Consider the following 9,201-nt stretch of genomic DNA (forward strand, 5'->3'; position numbering starts at 1 on the left):
AATGCTCTAATTTTGTAGAAGAGATTTCGTGTTAAATTCTGTAGAATGCTTTCGAGAAATCGATGAGGATACCTCGGGTCAATTTGTTATTTTCAAACCCTCTAAGCCTTAATTCCTTCGGTGTCAACAATGCTAACAGAGCCCAAATTGCTGTGGAGATAAAAGAGTGTGCTTATCCCAGAAACATGTGATTCGCTTGCAGATCGGTCGATAATTTGAAAAATTATTTTTATCGCCTGATTTATATTATCTGCAAAGGTTTCCAGTACGTAAACACGTATTGCAAACGGGACAAAGAGCTGACGTTAGCAGGTGTAAGACGTATTTAATGGGTTTAGTTTCAAGAGCATCAATGTCCCGGGCTTTTGTATTATTTAAGGACGAGCATAGAATAAATTTTTTCACAACCTGTAGGTTCAAAAAAGGCAGGTTTATTAATATGCGCACCTAAATAAATATTTCTTAAGACCTTATGCAAAATTGCTGCCATCTATTGGCCGCCTCGCGCGTTTCCGCTATGTTTAAGGGTAGCTGAACTGAGGAGCGGCAGGCGGGATAGTAAGGGGTTGCGTGGCCGGCTGCGTTAATGCTCATTGCCGTCGATAATATCGACATACTGTTGTATTCCCTGTTGTACGCAAAACTAAATAATGGTTTAGAAGAAAAGAAGCAGCAAGTTATATCCCTTGAGCTTTCTTTTTTTTTTTTTTTTCTTGAGGCTTGTGTTAATATGCTCTCGCGTGGTTGTCGCGCTACTTTCGATCAACGGCGCGAGTAAACTTCTTTTTGATGGTTCTTGAAGTTCCCTTTTTTTTCTTCTTCTTGTTGTTGGTAATGGTCCCGTCTCCTCGCTTCGCCGAAAGAATTTCAATGGGCCGAATTAAATTAACAAACTCATTTAATTAAAATACTAGGTTGGATGAATGAACAAACACAGCACCGTAGAAAGAAAGAACAAATAAGACACTGAGTTGGGTCGCCCTCCGGCTTAGGACAGTCCGTCGTCCCAAGCGAGCGTACAGGAGAACGTCCGTCTTCTCCCTCGCTCAGGCCGCAACTCCTCGGGCCACCCATCGCACCTCTTCGTTTTCGCGCGCTTTCCGTTTCCGTGAAAACGTCCTTGGTGCCCGTGAAAACGTCCCCCCGTTCACACAGATCCGCGGAAAATCGTAGCCGAGGTCCAGTTCGCCGAAGCGTCCCAACCCCGGCCTTTCCACCACTGGCATTCCACTCTCGAGGACGCGCACGAGATTTACGACCGCGCTTTACACATACAAAATAAGAAAAACAACACCAAACGGACGCTCGACGGGGTGCGCCGACGGCGTTCGGAGCCTGGCGCGCTAACCACCAGGCCAAACACAGAACGGCCGAGTGCCCCTCAATGCGCGAGACCCTTCGCCCCTCAAGAAAGACACAAAACAGATCACGTGCACAAGCAGGGACACTTCACACTGTAACCCAAAAACAAGAAAAAGGTCCCCCTTCCCCGGGTACGGGCGCCGCTCCGCCCGCGCGCCTCGCGGGCCGGCTGCCCGAAACGGCAGGAAACACAAACACACACAAAAGGAAAACACGAGAAAACATGCACTGTTGACGACCTTACAGCGCGCCTAAATTGTAAAATGATATCTTATGTAGCGCCCTTTGGAAGAGTGCAAACCCGTACTCGGTACTAAGGCAGACGAAATATATCGCCCCCACGGTTTGTTAAATTTGCCTGTAGAAGGACTACGCACCGCCTTTTCGCGTAAAAAATCTGAAAAGTGTTGTCCCAGCTTTTACGGTTTCATGCATACAAGCTGTAAACATATTTTACCCGTATGTATACATCCAGGTATGAACAAGTTTCGGCACTTCAAAGGAGCCAGACTCTTCTCTTAAATTCCAGCGCGATTTTCTAACGTCTTTAAGCAGTCGATTAATCGGTGAATTGAATATAATCAACTAGGTCCAGGCTTCAGTTGCTGAGATGCGTCTCCAGAACACAACTTGCAAAAGATATAACGCAGCCTCTACCATTTAGCTGTTCTCGTCTACCGCGAGCTTTCAACAGGCGCTTATTTTGGAAACACAAGATTATATATATATATATATATATATATATATATATATATATATATATATATATATATATATATATATACATATATATATATATATATATATATATATATATATATATATATATATATATATATATATATATATATATATATGAAGCTGTGTTGAAAATTAGAGCTAGTCCTGTGCTGTCCACGTTCTCTGTTCTTCGCGCGCTATACTTCCTGAGTTAAGATGCTTTACCTCATACATGACAAAACATGTGGCATATGCGAGAAAAAATATGTCACATTCAGAAAATTTGTTTTCATATTTGAGGAAAAAACAGCCGTCAGTACCTTGTACAGTACCATTCAATGGCATTCATTCGAAGATGTTTGCAAGGAACACTCTTACTTTAAAGCCAGATAATTTCGCAAGTTGAATCAGCGCTCTATACCACGGCGTTGCATCACAGAAGTACTATACGCTACATCCGCTGCAAGCGTGCACGTGAGCAACGCTGCGCTACCTGGATACTATAGTGCGCCATGCTTGGAAGTTGCCAGCTCAATTTATTGTCAGCTGAATCATGGTCATGGGGGTCCACGGCGGCGGCACAAGGCCGTTAAAGTTCCTGCGCTCTGTCATGCGATGCCGAGACACAAAAATCGCCAAGCAAGCGTCGTCACGCGGATGCAGCGGCAGCTGCACCACTTGAGCCACCGAATGACGCACGCCCGAAGCGACGCATATCACTCAAGTTCTGGGGAATACGCGGCGGCAGCTCAAGTTCCCGGCCAAGCGCGCGTAGTCACGCGGATGCAGCGGCAGCTGCACTACTTGAGCCACCGAATGACGCACTGATCCTGATTCGCCCGTAACGACGCATCACTCAGATTCTGGGGTTGCAGATTTCCCGCATCGACCGGAGGCAGCTCGTAAGGTTACCCACCAGCAGAAAGCGTTAAAAATTTGTTTTTTTTTTTCGGTAAAGTTTGTCTTCTAGCACTAATTCGCGAAGAAACTTCGTACGCTTGCTTCGTCTGAGTCATTCACTGAAATACGAAGGACAAACATAATAGGCAAAATAGAACAATGAAACTTATTGCGCCGTGTATAATGTTATTTTTAAAACTTTGCGGGGAAGAATCGCTGATCATGCTTGTGTTAGCAGCGTGACACCCAGCTTGGCATCACTGCGCACCTTGCCTTGCACTACATAATGTTACGAGTATTTTCATGAGTGCTTTTTTGTACTTTACCGGCTTGCGGTAGACATACGTACGCGGATCTCCGTAAGCTCTTTCTAATGTCAAGGCTGTCCACGTCACTAAGCTCTTTTTAACGTCAAGGTTGTCCATCTCACTATTACACAGCCATCGAAAACAATGCCGCGTGCACCTTCACGCTCGAGCGCGAACCGCGTGGCACAGTGCATTGGCAGTGCTACAAGGGCCGGAGCAAAACGCAAATGCTCTTCCACGCCCACGGTTATAACTATATATCATACTCTCAATTTCGGACGCATGGAAATTCATGAGCTTAAAATTCGTCTGGTGGTTAGCTTCCTATGCATGTAAACGTAAAAGTTTTAACAGCGGACTACTTTCTTTCACAGAGGAATCGTGTGCGGCGCCGCCTCGTTCACAACAGCCATTTTCACAAAAGGGTATTAGTAATACATTCAGAGAAGGGTGTAAATTTAGATTATAACTGATTTCCGAAGCACTTAGCGAAAAACACGCCCTGTAAGATGAGATAAAACATGTATAGCATTACTAGTTCCAAAAGTTATTTATTCACGCATGTATTCAATGTTGATCACATCGTAGGAATGAAATTTACAAAACCATAACGAACAACTTCATATGACTATGGGCATTAGTTACTGTTCTTGCCTGGGTGTAGTATTGCACTATACGTTCTCAATGAAAACCAGAATATCGCAGAATCAATACATAAACCTTGACCATTGATACAGAACAATCTAGAACGAGTATTTATAACTGTTCGCCCCTTATGCTCCTGTAGGTTAAGAGCTAGGCTCGTACGCACATTCTGGAAAAGAAGTCAAAATCTCCCAGTCATTTGTTGCATTGACAACGTACATATGGAAATGCTCATCAAAATATCCAGTCTGAAGCACTTTTCCCAAGACTACCAGAACATTGTTTGCATACAATATTTCACACAGATTTAGGAGCTGAGGATGGACATCCTCGTGCGTATTGTGGACAATAACACACCCTGCTTTGTACGTCCTGCCATCCATGCTGACAGAGTTCACAGAAAATATGGGAGCTGTGTCCAAGTTGTGCTCAGCAATATGCTCCTTGGCAATTTCAGGAAGTTGCTCATGCACCGCAAAGTGACAACCGGCATTGCTTGGGATGTCTTTCCTCTCACCACCGAGAAAAGAAAAAGACTGAAAAACCTGATGCCGCAGTGCCAGGCTTTGAGCAAGGTTCTTAAAGTTGTGAATTCTGCGACAAACATCTTTGAAATATTGGTGCTTCGCTTCGAAGCGCGTTACTAAAGTTCAATTAAAGGCCCAAATTTTTGTATGCATGATGGGTAGTGCATTTTGCACATAACAGAGACAGATAGGAAGAACCTGGTAAAGTCCACAAAGAATGATGCGTTTTTCTGCTGTAAATAGGGTGTGTGAGCGAATGGAATTTTTCGGCTCATCACAATATCCAATATTTCACGTAGAAGCAAGCAAAGATGCCAAGCCTCATTTTCTGATGGTACACTGTCCCCCCAAAAAAGCGAGAAATGACAAAAAAAAAAGCAAAAAGATTGCGTAGCAGATCCTTTAAATCGTGCTTTTCATTGCCGGAATTCTTTTGTTAGGAGTTCTTTCTGGATTGTTACGAATATCGCTTGCATCATAGTTCCATGTTCGGATGCACTGGTTGAGGTGCGAAAGATTAAAAAACCCTTGCGAAATTAAGTAATTTATGATGTTCCTTATTGCAAATGGTATCACTCCTTCACGCAAATCATGCAAATATCTGGTTGCAGGTGCTGTGTAGGATCAAAACCGTCACCTGACTCCTAACACCATACAGGGATGCAGTTGGAATTAGTCCTGTTCTTAACATTGCTAAGTGATGTTGGTGCCCTGCTGGTGACCGCAAAACGTAGTCCCTCTATGTTTATGATTAATTTCAGTGCGCAATGCCATGCAAAAGCGGCAAATCCGACCGTGCGAAAAGCTGCATTTGAAACCAACCATTCGATGCCTAGAGAGATTATCACCAGAACAAATATGCACAGACCCTTTTAGCACCTTACCATTCACAACTATACCATCCCTTTCTAAGATACCAATATCTTGAAGCAGAGGGGAAAGAATCTTTGCAAGCCTATATTTGCCTCCATGTTTCTATATAACCAAAAGCACCAAATTAATCCTTGACAATGCTGAACGGTTCTTTCAGCTTAAATTCAACACTGAGAAATAGACTGCTGTCATTTTGTGTTTGAGTCGGCGGCTTCCCAATGGATTACACACCTCAAATTCATCACTGTACAGTTGCAGACAGATCTTGGTAGTGTCAACTGCAAAATACGGATGCTCACTAAACGCATCTCCATCAAACACTGAACACATGAAAGCGTCCGCTTTCGCCTGCCAGCTAGGACCTTCAGACAACACATGCTCAAGTATACATTTTAGGGCACTACAAATTGGAACATAGTCCATGTTGTCAACGTTTCCATTTTCCAATCTTCCAACCTCTATTCATCGTGGTTCAGCGAATATGAAATTAATCTTCCAATACAATGTCCGTCCAGACTCTGTCAGCAGTTGGTCAAGCTGCTCCGTAGGTATTACCTTTTTCACAGTTTCGGTCAATTCAGTGTTTATCTGCACTTGCATATTTTCCTTGATTTCTTTGAGAAACAAAATCACGTCATTACCTATTTCATGAAGAGTTGATTCGGAAGTCAGCGTCTTTCCTTCCACATTAAAAGCAGTGCTGTAAGCTGCTTCACGTAGTCTGCAGTCCTGTCGATCTCAGTTTCTTCTGTTTCTTCATGCACATCAATCCCCTGTGAAGCACACACATCACATTCAATTGCCCTTTCCTCAAGCTGGGGAGCATCTGGAGCCGTGTTATCATCATGTGCCGATTTTCGCAACAACTCTTCATGGCTTCTGTACACATGCTTTTTGTAGGAGAAAAACAACCGGTATGTTCGCATGCAGCCACTCCGACCGCAAACCCGATTTTCCTCATGCCCATGCATTGTGTGAAGATGCCGAGAGAGTGACTTAATTGAGAAGACACGACTGCTGCATCTTGAGCATTGAAAGTAGCGGATTCCAGGCATCTGAAAATTAACGAGCGTACTTTCAGTAGCTGGTAATACTTCTGGGACATTATAACGCTATACCAGAACCAAACATATTTTTTTGAAGACTTCACAATGACAGTACAAGCGTATATAATTCCTCTTACAATGTTTAGAGTGCAGTAAAACATGTTGGGATTACCGAACTGACTCAATTTTCACTTTTGCGTCTGTAGCTCGAATGCTACTTATATGAGCGCTATGTTGCTTCAATGTACCAGCCGATAATTTGGTTCAAAGGCCTTCATACCCCACTGACCACCATGCAAGTAAACACTCATGGTAACTGCATTACATATCAATAAACGTTTGAGCGAAGCCTCAGTTATGTGTGACAGGAAGGACTCACTCCTGAAATCGCTTACATTTTTATCGCTTTGGACATTTTCAATGTATGCATCACTATTTCCTTGCGTATGCGAAGAAATAGTGCACGCAGTGTTTTCGATATGCTATGAAATTCAAACCAAATTAACGCAGCTATGTTAGGTATTTTCAACTACTTGCATGACAAGGCAAATGCGCGGGAGGATATTTATGGAAAGTATTGCGGGTTCTGCATTACAATCAGCATGCGCTAATTTGTTGAGAGCAGTAGTATATGCACATGGTTATCCAGTGAACGGTGTGCTTAGGACAGCTGCAATACGATAGTAAAATAAATATATAAGCAAAATAATAAAACACAATAAACACATTGTCACAATACGTAGAAATAATATAGTATACTACCATATTGAACATTTCTAAATATATTATCTGAAGAATATAATGTAAATTTTAAATCAGCAATCTAAAATGACACAACAGAAAGGAGAAAACAAGCGAGGAATTTTTTTTATGAAGATCAGATCACTAACAACTCCAACACAGATAGTTCGAAACATTCGCTAAACTGACTGACGTGTTCATGTCCTTTTTATGTTGAATCTGATATACAAGAAGTGCATCTAACCATAAAATAGCGAAATAGATGGAATCAATTTCTCTTCTATAAATGGGCTATTCCACGCCAGCTGACAAAAGATTTACGCTTGGCCAACGTAAATTTTCTTTTCTTAAAAAATTATCGCTTATTGCACCAGCATTCCCAGAGACCATCCACTCTTTGTGAAAAAAAAATTCGCCAACCTGAATTCGCCAAACGGTAGAAAAGCGTAGCCCAAAATATACAATGTAAATGTGGTCTCATTTGTCTCACAATATTCGTTTGAACTATTTTTCTGTGCTTTTAAGAATGCAGAGAATGCTAGAAAACTGTTTCACGTGTCAGAAAATGTCAAGCATTACAGAAACATATTTAATGTTCAGAAAATTTGCTTCATTTTTTTAGGAATAGCCATCCGTCAAATAAATACAGAAGGTGGCCCTAGCAAAGATATGAACGGTAGTAATACGTTGCACAGTACATTTAATGGTCTCTTTTGATGATGTTTAACAGGAACACTTTTAGTAATGTGGTAGTTAGTACTCCGTATACTCTAGCGTTGCACTGTGCCTGCTTTCCTTTGCAATGCACGCTGGACGCGTGCGTTCCTCTGCAGTGCACGCAAGCGCATACGTAAGCATCACTGCACTACAAGAATACTACAGCACACTAGGCTTGGACGCTGTCAGCCTAATTCATACTCAGCTGAGTCACCGTCACGCGGATCCACCGTGGCGGTAGTCTGGCGGCGGCCTAGAGCCATTACATTCCCTGCGCTCAGTCACGCGCTCACGTGAGAGACACTCTTAAATCTCCAATCAAGCGGCGTCAAGGCGTCACGCGGATGCAGCGGCAGGTGCGCCACCCGAGCCACTGATGACGCTCCCAAGGTTCGAGCGAATGTGGTGGTGGTGGTGAAAACTTTATTTCCGTAAAAAAAAAAAGAAAAACATATTTGTTAGAGAGACTCACTCTCGCTCATGGCGCCATCTTCGCCAGTTCGCGTCCTCTCATAACAGAAAATATAACGTTTCACAAGACTCGCAGATGGTGTCGATGAGGTTCTAGGCTGGAGACGATTTAACGCATCGAAGAATAAACAGATCACGAGCATTGCCCACCAGCTAAAGCTTTTGCGGGTATTTACGTTCTGATAAGCGTTTTTCTTTTTTTTTTTTTTAGTGAGGTTTGTTTTTCCAGCTCCAATTCCCGAGGAAGCTCCCTGTAGACGCGCTTGCTTCTTCTGAGTCAGTCATTGAAATATTCAGCAAAAAACAATCCGCGAATAGAGCAATAAACAGTATTGCGCCTTGTAATTTTATGGAAAAGTGAGGAAGAAACAAAACCCTTTTTTTTTAAACCTTAGTCGCGTTAAACCAAGTTTGGCAGCACTGCGTGTGTCCCTTACGTACCATGTAATTTTGTTGACATTTTCTTCAGCCTTTTTTTCTTTTTCAGTGGCCTCTGTGGTTTAAGTTTTGGAGGCCACAAAACATCCTTATACGCGTTTAGGTTATTTAGACCTCGCAGACCACAGAAGGGAAAAATCAACAATGAATTTATGATGCACATCTTTATATGCCAGACAGAAAACTGAAATTCTGGCTGTGTTTAGTAAGATTTCCCCTCGCCGATAAGTCAATGGTCCTCAACCAAATACAATACTTTCAATTTACCGTCCACTTCAACTATAAATTATAGCAATAATCTGTCGCGCCTTGTGCTGCCGGCTGCTTTAATGGGATACAACTTAAAATAAAATCAGCAATCGGTAACTATTAGGAATGGTAAACAGCGAGTCTATTTAATACTCTTCTGAACAATAAATAAAATCAGTTTAGATATTTGACTATAGGAAACAA

General features: G+C 42.4%; 1 pseudogene; it reads right to left on the reverse strand.

Annotated features, from left to right (window-relative positions):
- Positions 1-4,864: 4,864 nt before the first annotated feature.
- On the reverse strand, positions 4,865-6,390 carry LOC146184521 (uncharacterized; annotated as a pseudogene).
- Between the last annotated feature and the right edge of the window lie 2,811 nt (positions 6,391-9,201).

This window comes from Amblyomma maculatum, chromosome 7 (assembly GCF_055883805.1).
Source record: "Amblyomma maculatum isolate TAMU_Amacu chromosome 7, ASM5588380v1, whole genome shotgun sequence".
Classification (NCBI taxonomy): Eukaryota; Metazoa; Arthropoda; class Arachnida; order Ixodida; family Ixodidae; genus Amblyomma; species Amblyomma maculatum.